Below are 16,871 nucleotides of genomic sequence, written 5' to 3'. Positions count from 1 at the left end.
TTCCTCATTTGCAATTCTCATTGTTTGAAGAATAATGTGATTGTCTTTGGCCTTCCCTGGCTAGTGGCCTCCATGAAGGTGGAACTCTGGCTATTTTATGCCGTATTAACACGTATTTACACCTCACACACTCCCTGCATAGCATAGGCGAAAGAAGAACAACCCCGAACAAGGAAAATGATGCTGCTTATATACCCCTCCATGTGACGTGTCAGCTCCTGATTAGCTGCTCACTCATCACCCCACTACTATGCCCCCGGGATGGGCAGTGACTTGGCACAAATTTACTCTTGCACCTGTGCACATTACTTGTTTACCAATTAGGCACAGTGGAGGCTCGTGATGGCAATTGCTCACGGCTCTCCACACTGCATTATACTGAAAGAAAATGAGATTTTGTATCTTGTCTATGAGCCACGGCCTGGGGCCGAGAACAAAGCAGAACAGACAGGGCTGTTGTTAAGACATTCCTAAGAACAGCTTGATTGTACAAGCAGGGCTATCTTGTCTGGGTCAACACCACCTGGCCGGAACCTCCCCTCTGTCTACTGCCCCTTGATGCCGGGTAAAGTCAACATCAACTGGTTGCTATGTGAACAAGATAAGCCCCCAGCCCACAGGAACAAAGTCCTGATGCCCTGTAATCTTTCTGTTAATGTTTGAATAAGCCAATAATGTGTCGCTATGCTGATTTCCACACCCCTAAGGCCCTTACCCCATAAAAACCCCTAGCTTTCGAACCTCAGGGCCGACATCCGTTATCTCCTGTGTGGGATGCATGTCGGTCCGGAGCTCCGTCATTAAACGTCCTCATGTAATTACATCAAGAGATGGTCCTTCGTGATTTTTTTGGGTGCACGCCAAATTGGGAGTTGAGTGGGGGTTTCCCCACTAGGTTCTATCAATACCTGAAGCTTACTGAACAAATAAATTAGTAAATTAATTAGATAATGTTTTTAAAGTACCTTACAAATGCTGTCACAATGAAAAACAAATGGCTGTGACATTGTCATTAGTATTTCTAGCAGACACATGTTCAATGATTAATTTCCTCCCCCTTCTCTTCTCTTTTCTATTTTTCTTGCTTTATAATAGCCCTGAGCTATGCAAAATAAACTCTTTTTATAAAATTCAAGAGTTCAGAAAAGAATAAGTCTAAAGGTCCTATAGAAACCTGGTTAAATACATAGGTATTTTCTGTAGGGTTCTCCAGGTGTAAATGTCCAGGCTCTGGATGCTTCCCTCCATGGGTTAAACTAAAAAACAGATATACAGACAGTCTGATCCACAAACTAGCTTAACCTTAGGATCCACTTGTAGGATGAATTATTAAGGACAAGATAGATGTCTGAGGACTGAGAAGGAAAATAAGGGTGAGGAGGGCAATCCCAGAGCCTAGTTTCCTTTCCAACAACAGTTTTGTACCATAGGCAATTGAATTGAATAGATGTGGAATTCAATTGTCTGTGAAAACAGAACCTGGCTAAGCTGTCCAGTTGTCTTCAGGGGAAACTTCATCTTCTCAGTAGTGACCAAGGCCCTCTCCTTTCCTTTAGACTTCTGTAAGCAATCCATTTGCTCTAAGACATGTGACATTTAAAGCGGCACAAAAAGGCAGGGGACCCCACTAGCAGTCTTTGGTGTAGTTAACAATGGCTAACTCAGTTGAGTAGAATGGACAAAATTTCACAGTCTGTTCCTCATGTCCTGGCTGCATGCAGTTGGCATGGTTACTTCCTGCTCATAATGAGATCTACAGAATGAATACCAGATACAGGAACAGCTGCCATATAGTATCCAATTCCCAGTACCACCCCGGGATGCATTGAATATTCCTCCCTTCCCCATCTGGGGGTATCTGGAAAGGTAAGGATGGCCATCATGGCCATAAAAGTGACAACAAGAGGCCTCTGTCTTGAGTCTGACTCATCACAAACTGATACGACAGATGAGCCTCCCTGAAATACAAGCAAGTCACTACATGAGATTTTTGGGGGACCTCCATCAGTTTTACTGGCCACATGTGTTACAGAATCAGAGCTTTCCATATGTTGGTACCATAACCAGATACTTCCACACAAGGGCCTAGTCTCTCCATTGTCCTCTTAAAGGTGTAATTCAACAGAAGCTTCTTATGACTAGAGAAAAGGATACACTAACATACTTTACATTAAAAAAGCATGGCAGGCAGTAGCTTAACTGTTTAGCTCAATACCTCCTCTTCTCCCTCTGTCCTTCCCTTCCTCCTTCTACTTAGGATATAAGACCTAAATTATAACAAAAAAATCTCAAACACAGCAAAAGGAACCCATGGAAATGTAAAAGAAAAGTAGCAAAATTGAGGATTAAGGTCAGATCTGGGATAAGATTCAAGTTCTAAAGCCCAGAAACCTCCATGCAGATCTGGATTGTCCCTGCTTTCCTTTAGACAAATAATTGTGTTATTTTGTGTACCTGCATACCAGGGACAGTGATTTTATGTAGGTAGAATGACTTTATGTAGACAAATGACTTAAAGGACAGCTTGATACGTTCACTAGAAGATAATGCCCTGGTGCACATGGAATCTCTCTGATGCTAGACCCTTTCCAGGCCACAGTGGGGACTTGTCAGACCTTGCATGAAAGCAACTGCATGTACTTGGACATGCTTAGCTCATCCCAGTAACCTCACAGGGTCTCACTCACAAGGCAGAGCAGGGAAATGCTTTTTCTGCTTGTGGAAATTAACATCAGAAGTAAATAAAAAAATAAGAAGTAGTGTTTTAATTATTCTTTAATTATGCTCTATGCCCCTCCTCAGCAAGGACTCTTATGGTCAGGGAAAGGGTGAAGGTAGAAAGGAAATGAAAGGATTTATTGCCTGTATCCAAGAGTGCAAAGCTTTCTGTTCAGTCCAGTTAGGCAAGAAATGACAGAAAAATGTCCCTGTCTCAAGAGCTCATTGGAATAGAGGCAGGAAAGAAAGAGGAAAGAAAAGAAACTTTGAAAGTGATAATTAAAAGGAAAATCCAGTCCAGGCCTTTCAAGTTCTCTTGGGCTCAAGATTCCTTTTTCTTTCCTCCAAAACCCTCTGCTTCTCCAGGAGGCTGGAGAGAATTCCTCTCGGGGTGGCTTTTATGCTGCAGCAGCTCAAGCTAGTACTTAGCCTCAAAGGGAAATTCTTTCTGAGAATGGCCTCATACCCAGGGCCAGTCCTCTCGGGAACCAGGACATGCTGGGCTCTGAAGATTAGACCTAGAGTCTAATTTGAAAATGGAAAAGTCTTAGGATTCCTTGAGCCAATCACTCATAATTCTTTCATGTATTTGGAACATCAAAGCTAGTATCCTCGAGGGTGAGGCAGGCATATGTGCACGTACACACCAGGCAATCCAACATCCATCATCACATTGCCTAGGTGCATGCTTCCTATGACTGACTGCCCTTTTGTTTTCCTTCAGATCCATTCAGCATTACAGGATAACTTAAGGAGTGGTTTTGAATGGTATCTCTTGTCACTTGGTTGTGTGACCATGGACTAAAAGGTTCATTTCATCAAACCTTGCTTTCCTTATATGGCAAATGACCATTCATATGTTTCTTCTTTACATGTTATAAAGATGTGGTAATGATAGAACTTTTGATATGCTAAACACACCCCATTCGGTCTCAACCAGGATTTGTACATCAATGCTTAATATAGCACCATTGCCAGTGGCTAAGTAACTAGAAAGGACTTAAGCTTTGGCCAACAGAAAAATGGGTGCAGAAATCTTGGTATTTATTTATTTGTTTGTTTGTGTATTTTTAAATTAAGATTTATTTATTTTATGTTCTGTTTTGTCTGTCTGTCTGTCTGTGTACTACATGAGTGTCTGTAGCCTATGGAGGTCTGAAGAGGGCATCAGAATCCCCTGGAAACTGAGTTACAGATGGTTATGAGTCCACATGTGGGTGTTCGGAACCAAATTTGAGTATTTTGCAAGAGTAGTTGGTGGTTTGAATGGGAATGGCCTCCGAGGGCTCATATATTTGAATGCTTGGTCATCAGGGAGTGGCACTACTTGAGAGAGATCAGGAGGTGACGCCTTGCTAGAGTAGGTGTGGCCTTGTTGAAGGAAGTGCGTCACTAGAGGTAGGCTTCCGAGTTTCAAAAGCCGAAGCCAGTCTCAGAGTTTTTCTCTTCCAGCTACATGTGGATCCAGATGTAGAACTCTCAGCTACTTCTCCAGCACCATGTCTGCCTATATGCTGCCATGCTTTCTTCCATGATGACAATGGACTAAATTTCAGAAACTGTAAGCAAATCCCAACTAAATGCTTTCCTTTATAAGAGTTGCAATGGTCATGTTGTCTCTTCACAGCAATAAAATCTAAGATAAGTAGCAAGGGCTTTTAACCATTGATCCATCTCTTCAGTATGGAAGTATAGTAAATACATGTCATTATACACAATGACATTTTATTCAGCCATAAAGAAGAAAATTCAGAAAAATGGATCTAACCTGAAACTATTATATTAAATGAATTAAGAGAGACTCAGAAAGACAAATATTGCATGTTTCTCTTGCTTGTATATTATAGGTTTAGTAGAAATGCACACCATTATATACATATATGTGAAATAGTAGCAGGAGCAACATTTTCTAGGGAAAGGAAGGAGACTACACAGAGGGGTGAGGAAGGAGAGAGGAAAGAAGAGAGATACAAGGATTCTTTGTCAAAGCACACTATGTAACTGTGAAAATTTGACAAAGATTCACCCAGGATACTACCCTGTGCACTTCATAAAACCTGATCTAGGATGGCAAACTGAGAGGATCTATTGATGCTGGAAAATTGAAGTCTCATTCCTTCAGGAACTGAGAAAGATTCTATAAAACCATGGATAGTTTGGTTGAGGCACACATTGATCAGATCTTGAGCACTATGGCAGCTGTGTGATTCAAAGATGTCTTTGCTCGAATATAAGCCACATATTATCATGGCCACAATAGATCATTCTGAGTAGAACTGAGATGTCCATGATAAAACATTCACCATTGGCTATTCTTATCCACGTGCATGAGATAAACCCACAACACATATCTCTAACTCATGCTTACATGGAAATTGACTGAAATTAAGCCTAAGTTCAAGGGTGAAGGGAGCCATTTGAATGTTGAGTGCATAGGAACATTGGTGGAGCTCAGATAGCCTCAACCTGTAAGGCTATCCTGGGAGACCCACCAATGGATTCAAGAACTTTACCCAGGACCTGAAAGACTCCCTTCTGCAGCCGTGACTCTGAAGCACATTACTGTGGGAATTCTGCCTGTCTCTAATAGACCCTCAAGCTTCCTCTGTTATAGTTGAATGTTTAAAGGGAGACAGGAAAGCTGCCCATTGCAGAACCAGAAGTCTAAGTCAACATTGGGAAGATTTGAAAAACAAGTGCTCTATAATTCCTAAATCATTTCTCCAAGGTTACTTGGTGAGCGGCTGCTGGTGAGCTCCAGTCTATAATTATTCCACTTAACATATTTTTTCCATCTATGAAATACATTTGTTTTTAACAGGTATGTGGATTTTATCTCTTTTACATTGAATTTTATTTTAAATGTTGTGAAAGTGCCCTTGATTTAGAATGATCTTCTAATGAACAATATTTTAAATGCAACCAATTACTTGGCTAAACTTACACCATCCAATATGGTACTCACTTGCCACAAGAGCCCACCTAGCATTTGAAGTGTAGCCTGTCCCAGATGACATATGTCTTTAGAATGAAACTGGAAAATATGCAAAACATTTCATTAATAGCTTTCATAATTGATTGAAATTTAAATAATGATATTTTGGATATATGAGATTAATAAGACATTTTACTAAAATTATTTTTTTTGCTTTTCAGTGTGATGACTAGAATATTTAAAATCCTATATGTAGCTTGCATTATATTTTGATAGCAGTAATGAACAATATAATTAGTTTTATAACCTTGGATTTTTTTCAAGCCAAAATTCTTAAGGGGAAACCTACCCTTTCTCAGAAAGTGGCTGTAACTTTTAATGTATGTATAACCAAGGATATTAAAGGGACTATTTACATTCAACATTTGATCAATCGACTGATTGTTTAGTATAAGCAGAATGTGGTGCCCTATAGATTGACTCTTGGTCCCAAAGAGGTCACAGCTAAGAAGATGGATTAGGCCATCAAACATATAATTAATTAAAAATGTCAACCTCCTCCATTACTCTGAAACTTCATATGAAACAGAAAATGTTGAATGTTTAATACTCTTCCATGGAAGAAGGATTTTATCACTAAATTAGATCATTGATATCTATACGCAATCTGGAAAGTAACAGGAATTGCTATGGAATTTTTATTCTATAAAATAAAGAACAGTAATTAAGCCATAAAATACTTTAAAATTATATTGTCAAGAGCTAGGAATGTAACTTGGTGGTAGAGTGTTGTTGAACATAGGCAAAGCCTGAGTTATATCCTTACATCCACAAATGCATATTCTTAAAATTAACATATAATAAATATATATGTATATATATGTATATACACATATATATGAAAGTTTTTGCTTGCATGTCTATGCAGTATATGTGTGCAGTACCTGCACAGTGTATAAGAGGACATTAGATCATCTGTAACTGAGGTTACAAAAGGTTACAAACAGCCATGTGGGTGTTGGGAATAAAACTGGGATCCTCTAGAAAAATGGCCATTTCTCCAGTCTCATGCATATTCTTTCACAGGACATTTTTGAAGACGGTAAGAAGTCTTCCTCTAATTGTTACATGACTTGTAGAGGCGCAAGGAGTTTGCTCAATGACATGCCATCTTACTGAGTTAATAATTAAATCAAATTCAAGAATACATTCATGAAGACACATGGATATTCTTCTGAACTACAGAGTAGCAAATTTTGGTAAACAGAACACCCAATTTCTCTTTTTCTAGCTAAAAGATCAAATAGAGTAGTATGTTAGAGACACATACATCCCCTTCATTGGTCCCTGGAGACCAGATTCATGCTACTATACTTACTCACAGGAACTGCACCAAAAAGATGTTCTCTTCTTCATATTTGGCACTGGAACACTCAGTAGCCACAAAACTGGAAACTAGGAAAGGAGATGTGTTGATCAAGAATGATGAGATAGAGGACAGAGCCGGGCAGGCCGCCTAGGAACAATAGTAAGAGTAGCCCAAGGGCACTCACCCAGCTAACTCTTTAACCAGGGACAGGACAGTGCATGTGGCAGGGTGAGTGCATGGGCACACACACACACACACACACACACACACCCCTGTGAGCATGTGCATGTGTGTGTGTGTGTGAGAGAGAGAGAGAGAGAGAGAGAGAGAGAGAGAGGAGAGAGAGAGAGTTAATCACTTCCCTTAATCAATATTTAGTTTCTTTATAGCCATTTGAAAATATAAAAAACACTTCAATGAAGACTTTGGAACACATGTCTAAGTCAACATATTGAGTAAATTTCTGTAATAAGAATGTTTGGGTTAAATATATGTGAGCTTTAAATTTTGTCACATATTTGTATTTCCAAACTGCCCACCAGAGAGAGGTGAGAATTTATGTTCTCATCAACAATATATGGGGAAAGAAAGGCATTTTATTTAAGGAGCATATATCTCTTCCAGATGAAGAGGTAGTTTTATAGACTGTATAAATAACCTATAGAAAAATAACTGCAAAGTTATATTACATAAAGCTTTTGTATAACTGTTTTACTCATCTTTTAAATTTATAACAAGAAATTTAACACTATACAATAAGTACAATTAAAAATAAATACTCCTTTATTTTAGGGAAAAACATAAAGATGTTATAAAGATAAAAAGAAGGAAAGAGTAAGATAATAAAGTTGAGAAAAAAATGTGGTAATATAGGAAGACAGATAACTATCCCAACAGAAACTAAACGTAATATACACATGCATCAAAACACCACATTGTCATGTTAATAGAAATATTTTCATACATCGAAATAAGCCCTGTGCTACACTGAGAACCCACTAGCTCTATGAAGGGCTAGTTTCTGTGGGAAATGAGCTGAGTGGACCAAGAATGAGAAGGCAGGCTGCCTAGGAACAATAGTAAAGGTGCCCTGAGCTAGACCTCCATAGAACTGGCAGGTTCTCAGTGTAGCACAAGGCTCAGAGCCTTCCTATGGAGGGAAGTTGACTTTGCCTTTGCTGAGCTAGTACCACTTCTGATACCACATTCATAAATGCACTTGAACACTGAGTGGCCCAAGGATGGAGCCTCAAAAACCAGTAGGCTGCAAATAAATATCCAGTTGCCCACTCATCAAAGGTGGAAGAAACAGCCATCACCAAAATTTCAATTGGCAACCAAACTGTAGGTGCCTTGGTCTCACTGCAAACACACAACATGAAAGACCATCCATAGTATTTGCCCTCCAAAAATTACTACTCGTACAGTAATATTTCCTGAGGAATGCAACTTAGATGACAACCCAAAATAATAAACTCAAAATAGCAATTCTAAATATGTGCATCAAATTCAGAGAGGATATGAATAAATGCTGGTATGAAGACCAGGAAAGATTTCTACAGAAATGAGGTTGACTTGGAGAAATGAGAGTTCTGAAGACTCACTGTGAACTAACGATTGCCTGCCAAACACACTTATATCCTGTGCTTTGTGCCTCTGCTTTGTGAGGTTCTACAATGACTTCATGCTTTCACCTCTCCTTCATTGGTATTTTTGCCATAGCCTTATACCTTAGGGTTTCTATTGCTATAAAGAGACACCATGACCATGGCAACTCTTATAGAGGAAACCATTTATTTGGGACTGCCTTACAGTTTCAGAAGTGTAGTCCATTATCATCATAGCAGGAAGCATAGCAGCATCCAGGAAGATGTGATGTTGGAGAAGTACCTGAGAGTCATACATCCTGGCAGCAGGAAGAGAATGCCATACTGGTCATGGCTTCAGCATCTGAGAACTTCTGACATACTTTCTCCAGCAAAGCCATATCTTCTACAAGAAGGCCACATCTCCTATTGCGCTACTTCCTATGGTCCAAGCATTCAAACATTTGAATCTATGGAATCCATTCCTATTCAAATCACACCCCATAATGAGTATCACCTTGTCCTCTTTTTCACTGTTTGACTTGTATTAGCCAATGGTGTGTATGTATAGATGTCACTGGGCCAGTTCTGAGCTTGACCTCCTAGGATTCTGAAGTTACTTTAAAAGAAAAATATCCTGGAAAACTTAATAGTTGCTGGTTCAAGGAGAAGAGATGGGTAGAACAGCCTAGGGGGCCATGCCAGCGGAGTGGGGCTAAGTTAGGCAACCTCAAGCTGACCTACAGATGTGTGATCCAGTCTAACCAATAGCAGCTGTGCTCAGCTTTCAACGGACTCTCCATTAACCAGCAGACTGCAAGAACAGGGATGATTGGCTAATGTTTACAATGCCAAGTGTATGGACAGTTTGCTCCACATTAATAATTCATTAACTAGCAGTCATCTAATTAGTGAGGATGGCCTTGGCCTAAATACTATTGCTTAATAAAATGTTTATTCAGATCCAGTTTTCACAAGTGCTAAGCAAAGTTCTTGGGGATATACTAAATTCAGGTGTAGAATTCACACCTAGACCCTGGGTGTGAAAGACTTGAGTCCACAAAGGGAAGATGGCAGCAAACGGAGGCTGATGATCATGAAATGTCTTCTCAGAGTAACTGGCTGCAGTTACATGGACAATGACAGTGTCTTCCAAAGGTGACATTTTATTTCAGTCCAGACTTGCTGGGCAAGAAGTCAGCTTTAAGTTCCTAGAGCAGAGTGTTCCAGGTTGAGGAAACAGCTAGATCAGAGGCCTAACCTGAAAAGGGACCTGTACACTTATGTAAGAGGGGGCTGGTATGGTGGGAATGTGTGGGAACACAGCGAGTCCTTCTCTTTCTTCTGCTCTTTTTAGACTGTTGGAGTCTCACTATAGCTGGGAAAATGTACCAATCCATTTGTTCTCCTGTGCTCTTTTCAATGGTATTCAGCAATGACCTGGTTTTCTTTAAAAAACTTCGCTTGGACTTCAAACAAAAATGGAAACATACCCTCACACTGCCCTTTAAAACAACAATTGTCCCTTAACCTCACTGAACCCAGTGAATGTAAAACAATGAACCATGAATGAATAGCCTAGAGGGAGAAGTGACAAGATTTCACATTCTGTACCCAGAGACAAGACATCTGTCTACACTGTGGTCTGTGCTCTCTAATAGACTTTTCTGTGTGTGGGCTTGGAGATTGACTCACTATGTAGATAAGCTCAGCTCAGGCTTACTCTATAATTTAGGTCTTGCAGATTCTATGACCTTGAGTGGATTTTCTGAACCCTGTATGCTTTGGATTTATTTGTGAACTGATGACTACAACAACGAGTTATGGTTGATATGAGGGTTAACTAAGATAATAATGCTCAATGTCTTGTTTAAAGCACAGAGATATTTGATTGTGAGGAACCCTCGTTATTAAAGATGGCATGAATCTCTTTCTGGCCTGGGTCACTGGGTGTTTCTTTATCTATACTGACCAGGAAAACAAGAGAATATCCCAGTGCTTGCATGTAGCATTTTAAAGTAAGCATGGAATGTACTATTATTATCCAGCAACTGTGCCACTTTAAGACTCTTAATTAATGAAGCCTCCAACATTTTCTAGGGACAAATTATCACCCTCTCTCTGCTCTGATTTTCTGCAGCCATACATGGAAGTACAACCAAGACTTTCCTTCCCTAAATATTCCCATACAGAAATACTGATTACAACCGATTATATACCAGCCATGAGTCTAAAATATGGAAAGTGCAGCATTTATCTTGGAACTATGTTTCTATTTTGTTTACATGATAGTCTGACATCTGAGACCAAAATAAATGTTTTAGAAATCTCCTCCATATCTAATAATCCACTAAACAATCCTTCTCGAAGCTAGTGTCTTTCTTTCAGCATCAAACTTTGAATATCTGGATTATAATTAGCACTGTACCCATATGCCTCCCCTTTTAAGAGAGGGCCTGATCAAGTTTAGTAGCCAGGATACAATGCTACTCATATACAGTCCTGCTGCTGGAAGACGGCAGAAACAGGGCTGTGACATTCTCTCCTGCTGCTGGAGGCACCACAGAGGACAAAAATGCATCTCTGGTTATTTAGATTTGTAAAAAAATCACAAGAGCCACATGCATTTCCTTTACTAGATAGCACTGAATAGGTAATAAAATGTTGCTGGGCAACTCAAAATGCATGATGCAAATGTCACAGTTCCATTCCAACTGATGCTATCTACATAGAAAATGTTCTCCTAGGGCTGATTTGAAAAGCAAGGTGGCATAGCTAACTACCTGGCTAACTGTACATCTTAGCACTTCTACACTAAGGAGAAAACTGGACCAAACATTTAGATCCATCAATAAGGAAATGGAAAAAGCAATGATGACTTAAATTATGTTGGGATTTTGCAACAGAATTCCTATGTAATCTTACTTCAATTTCCCAAGTAACTGGGATTAGATATATGCACCAGGGTGCTCAGTAAGACATGGGAGTCCTGTACTGAATTTTGCTTGACTGCTTAGTATCTGAAAGTACACGTCTTGACTCCTGGATTTCTACAAATAAGGTTTCTCTGGAGCATGTTTTGGGAGGGGATTGACAAATGTTTTAACTCTGAACTGTTCCCTTCTGGCTCCTACTTTTAATGTTTGCCCCTAGCATGTGGCATTGTTTTCAGGGGTGGAGGAGCCTATAGAAGTTGGAATCCAGCTTGAGGAAATGACAGGTCAGAAGAATGAGCCTCTCAAGGTTCTGAGCCAACCTGGTTCTCAGCTCACTGTCTGTTCCCCAAGCTCTATTAATGATGTAGGTAGCTTCAACCCCACACCACCTCCATAAGCTGAGCTGTTATTTGCTAAGTGCTCTCCACTATGATCCACTGGAATCTTCTCAAACCATGAACCCAAAGTAAAATCCCCTCCCCTGAAGGTTTTTTTCCATCTCAGCAATGCAGAAGTAATGATTTCCAGGCGTTCCTACTGTGCCCTGCTCAGTGGGTCCCTGACAGGCATCTGCTGAGGGGTTGGGTAAATGAGAAAAGATCCTTAGGTGAGAAGGTGAGTGGATGAAATAATGAATTATCAGATGAGATCAGTAGGACAGTCTTTTGGAAGAAGACTGCCTGGACTTAGAAGAGAAAGAAATAGTCAGCTCATAAATGACAGATAGACAGGCGGCTCCTATCCCTGTACCCTAAACCACTCGCACAAAGAGTGAACGAAGGAGTCATGTTCAAACATCAGTATGTTGGCACTTTGCCTCATTTTTGAGTAGCTCAAGAGCTGAAAACTCTCATGGTGAAGAAATGCATCCTCCATCAAAACTTGTTTAAGCCAAAGCTGCCCATCCCTTCCACATTAGATACAACTCAGCAATCAAAACCCAGGAATTGCATCTGATCCATGAGATCACACATATACCTTGGCCCACTTTCCTCCAGTGGCTCTCAGGACATCCTGTGATTTCATAATGCATTCCCTGTGAAAAACCTCACCAGCTGGTGCACTTGGCCATATTGGTCATACTGGGTGCTGTTCCCAGAAAGCCACTTCAACTCAAAGTTGGGTGTTACTATTTCTGCTGATTATTCATCTTAGAATGGTCTTCATGTTTCTTTCATTCCTAGTGAAACACTGTTGAGTCTTTGAGATTTGAAATCTCTAGCTCCATATCTCAATGCCTCTTAGGAATCTTTCTATCCTCACCTTCCCACATTGACTTCATTTCTAGCTCTGTGTAAAAATTATAATGGGAGTGATCTGAACAATTATGAGCGGGATGGGAACAGTAATGGGAGTCATAAAAGGAGAAGGATGAGAAGATGACAGATTTATTGAACATTAACTATTACCAGGCACTGGACTAATTCCTTCCCATTTACTATTTTATTGAACCTTGCAAGGGCAGTTATCATCATTACTTTATAGATAAGCCTGGGGCTTTGAAGGGCACTTACATTACCCAGGATCACCCAGCTAACAAGTGTTAGAGATGAGTTTTGAAATCCAGTTCTAACACCATCTAGTTAAGATGAAAAGCCACCACACCCACCTGCCACATCACATCAAGGGAGATTTATAGGTGTTTCTACATTCCCTGCCTCCTCCCTCAGGCTCAGGAAGCAGCCCTAGAGATCGAAATCTTCACTATTAGATTTAGTGCTTGTTTTGTTAACTGCATAAAAGAAGTCAGTGTTGTTTTTAGAGTTATAATAGGCATGGAATGATCTGAACTGGGCCCTTGTGAAGAACACTGGGTGTGGCTAGTGGAAACAAGCTGGTCTCTGATCTAATGGCAGTGGGTATCAGGGGAAATTATTTTACTGTAAAATTTGGTTGGTTCCGGGGTGAAAGGTCCTTCCACTCTGGACCTTTCAGCTTCTTGGCTGTACTTACAGATGAATAATGGGTTTTAGCTGGATGTTTATGTAGCAGAGTTTACTCTAGCTGAGAGTGTCTGGGTCCTTTCTGCAGCAAGACCCTGAACTGACTGAAACTGACACCAGTCAGATTTGATCCCGGTGGCTCTCTCATCTCCTCATAACACCCTGAAAATCTTTATTTACTCAAAATGAGCCGTGGCTTTTAACTGTTATTGGAAAATATTCTATTATCTACTGTCAATGGACAGTCACCGTCAGGGATAGCTCAGCCCCCACTTTCACTCCAGCCTGCTTTCCAGACCTGTTCTCATCAAATCTGCACAAGACTCCATCTTTCTATGGCACTCAGCAGCCTAGTGTGCTCCTTCAGATGCCCCTTCCTCCAGAAAGTCATGAAATAAACTCTTGTTGGCCACAAGGGAAGGAAGTTTCATGTATATGTAGGTCCTCACTTGCTAAACATCATTCTGATTCTTATTGACTATACTTTTCTCAAGTGAATACATCATATTCACTCTTGGAAGAAACAATGTTTCAAATTAACTATTTTATTTAATATTCAGACATTCATATGATGCTTAGATCCAATCCACCCCCTATTTCTTCTCCTTAAACTCCTGCCCTATCTGTCACCCCTGCAGTCCCCTCCCAACTTCATGAACATTTCCTTCCTTCCCAGCTGTGTAAAGTGATGACACAACTTCTCCATGGTGTGATTAGGGGAAGTTGGGAATAGGTTTATTGTAGACATGAGAGAGAAAAGAGTCAGCAGCCTCTGAAAGAGTCAAGAGCAGAGAAAGAAGTAGACTGGATACAGCAAGCAGACTGAATCTGGTCGTGAGAGAAACAGGGACAGAGCAGAGATACAGAAAGGGTCTTAGAGAGCAGAGAGAGAGAGCAGGGGAACAGAGATAGATGAAGGGAGACAGAGAGACAGGGAGAGTGAGCAGAGTCAAAATAGAAGGGTTATAAGGAGACAGAGTAGCTGGGGGTGCTTGTGATACTGAGGGAGCCCAGAGGCCAGTATTTGCCTTGGTACTCTAATAGGTACCAGTTACCCATTTGTCATGTCTGACTTTTGAAATCTGGGGAAATAGAACTTCCTTAGGTCCTTTGGACCTAATACCAACTTAGCCCACAACTGCCACCCTTGTGTGTGTGTGTGTCTGTCTGTCTCTGTCATCCTCTCTCGCTCTCTCTCTCTCTCTCTCCCTCTCCCTCCCCCTCTCCCTCTCCCTCTCCCTCTCTCTCTCTCTCTCTCTCTCTCTCTCTCTCTCTCTCTCTCTCTCCCTTCCTCCCTCCCTCCCCCCCCTTTCTCTTGAATTTGATGCCCATTGAATCCATTTAACACTGCTTGTATGTTCATGGGTATAGGACCACTTTCTAAAGTGTGACAGTATCTCTATGCCTGTATCCTCTAGGAAAACTGACTCCCTCTCTCTTAGCAGCCATCAGTTGCCATTAGCTCCTCAGATAGGAGTGGTGCTTATTGAGCACCTGCTCTGTCCATGCTGGAATTTGACCTGGTTTTATTCCATGCAAATGTTGTATATGTGATTCCCCTATTGAGAATCCATTTGTGAAACTCCACTGCTATGTCCAGAAAATATAATTTTGCTATAGAAATCCATTTCCTTTGACTTCTACAGTCTGTCTGCCCCCTCTTCAGTGATGATCCCTGAGGCTCAGGGAATGGTGGTGGAGCAAAATCAATCAAGCCGGGTTAAAAATGTCAAATCTTGAAGGAGAGAAGCTCATGGCTCTATTAAAGCAGATAGTTCCTTTTACTTTTAATAGCAAGTCTTTTGCCCAAACTAATACCTGTTTATGTGTTCACCACAAGACTACAGCTATGACTGAGACAGAGTTCAATTCCACTCCTGCTTTGGATGACAAAAATATTGCAGGTGCTAGTAAAGTGGTGTTGATAGTGCGTTTGGAAGTATTTTGGGACAAGAGCCTTCTCTGCTATGGATGGACGGAAAGACATGACTTACAGAGAAGTATCCTCAGCATCGAGACAGACACTTGGATCATTTCCTTAGATACCTGGGCTATCTGGTGCCTGGATAACATGCTGTAGACAGGAGAAATATGGCAGCAGCTATTGTCCTACTCTTAGCCTCAAGGAGCTTATGATGTAATGCTCAGAAACAAACAAACGAACAATAAATGGATCTACCCAATAGAAGTATCTGAAAGCTGTGGCCTTTCTAGTTATAATAATACTTGCACATTTAACTGTCACTATCATGGCTTTGTGATCTGATCATGCCTTCCTGTCCATCAAAGAGTATGTTTTTTATGTTTCAACTTGTCTGTTCCCCTGGCCCTCAGCTTCAGATGTCCTCTTCTTCAGCAAGTCCTCCTCGGTTATGTATCTAAGATCTTTTGTTGGGTACACCTTGGGCCATGACATCACTTAAAAATCCACCATGGTCACAGCCTAGGGTTCAGTTTTGAGCTCAGACTATGCATTCTTTTGCCATGGACTTTTCAGCACCTGCTCCATGAGCAGGCGAGGTTCCTGTTCTGTCTTCCCAGCCATGCCAAGTACCATTTTGTGCCCTGGTATTTACATAGTAAGCAATCTGTGGAAATCCATCCATGCTCCACAGGTGTTTTTGGAGTACCTGCTGAGTGCTGAGCACACTGATGGGCTCAGACATTACAGCCTGTTGGGGACTTAACATCTAGGACCCTTTTCTCTAACACTACTCTAAGAAGTTGGTCTTTGGGAATTTAATCTACTTTCTTTTCTAGCTAATTCTTTCAAGGCTCCAGAGATAGGCCTATTGTGATTGTCCATTTGTTTGATCCCTTTATGCTAAAAACCACGGGGGTGAGTGAACAAGCTAAGAAGCTGTGCAGCGGACACCTTCTATTTAAGGAAGACCTGCCTTTCACTGCTTGGAACAGTTTTCTGTACTTGAAGCATTGCTCAAAACTCTTCAAATTCCCTGTGGAACTGAGGGACTTCATCTGCTCCTAGGAGGTCTTTTAAGTGATAAAATAAGTCAAATATATCTCTAAACTTGATCCAGGAAAGCCCAGCAGCCTAGAAAATACCAGCATATGTGTTTGATCTTTAAAGGAACTGTCTTGAACATGCTATGTCAGAAATATAAACACACATGTTTGTGTTTTATCAGAATACTGGAATTTGCTGCATAGCAGTAAATTTACAAGGAACAGAAGTGTCTATAACAACAACTTGTAAAATAGTCCTGCTCTACTTGATAGCCCAGGCCAAGCTAAATACAGATTCTTTTATTCCAATCTTATTTACTTATGTTAGTTCTCAACTCACAATACATACAGTAAATATAAGGTTACCTATCTATTATCTATCTCCCTATCTATCATCTCTCCATCTACCTATCTGTA

At 40.6% G+C, this 16,871-nt stretch overlaps 1 long non-coding RNA gene across 2 annotated transcripts in view; it reads right to left on the bottom strand.

The window, feature by feature from the left end:
* Positions 1-16,871, bottom strand: part of Gm41097 — a 53,840-nt gene that overhangs the window by 496 nt on the left and 36,473 nt on the right. Inside the window, exons 1-2 of one of the 2 annotated variants that reach the window (XR_874220.3) lie at positions 7,032-7,286; positions 5,684-5,752 (exon numbers count right to left, since the gene is read on the bottom strand). This is a non-coding gene — a long non-coding RNA (predicted gene, 41097). Of the gene's footprint in view, positions 1-5,683; positions 5,753-7,031; positions 7,287-16,871 lie in introns of those variants that run through there. The other variant, XR_874221.3, reaches the window with a different exon arrangement.

This window comes from Mus musculus, chromosome 14 (assembly GCF_000001635.26).
Source record: "Mus musculus strain C57BL/6J chromosome 14, GRCm38.p6 C57BL/6J".
NCBI lineage: Eukaryota > Metazoa > Chordata > Mammalia > Rodentia > Muridae > Mus > Mus musculus.
Note: the sequence above shows the minus strand (reverse complement) of the source record. Positions and strands in the feature narration are given on the sequence as shown.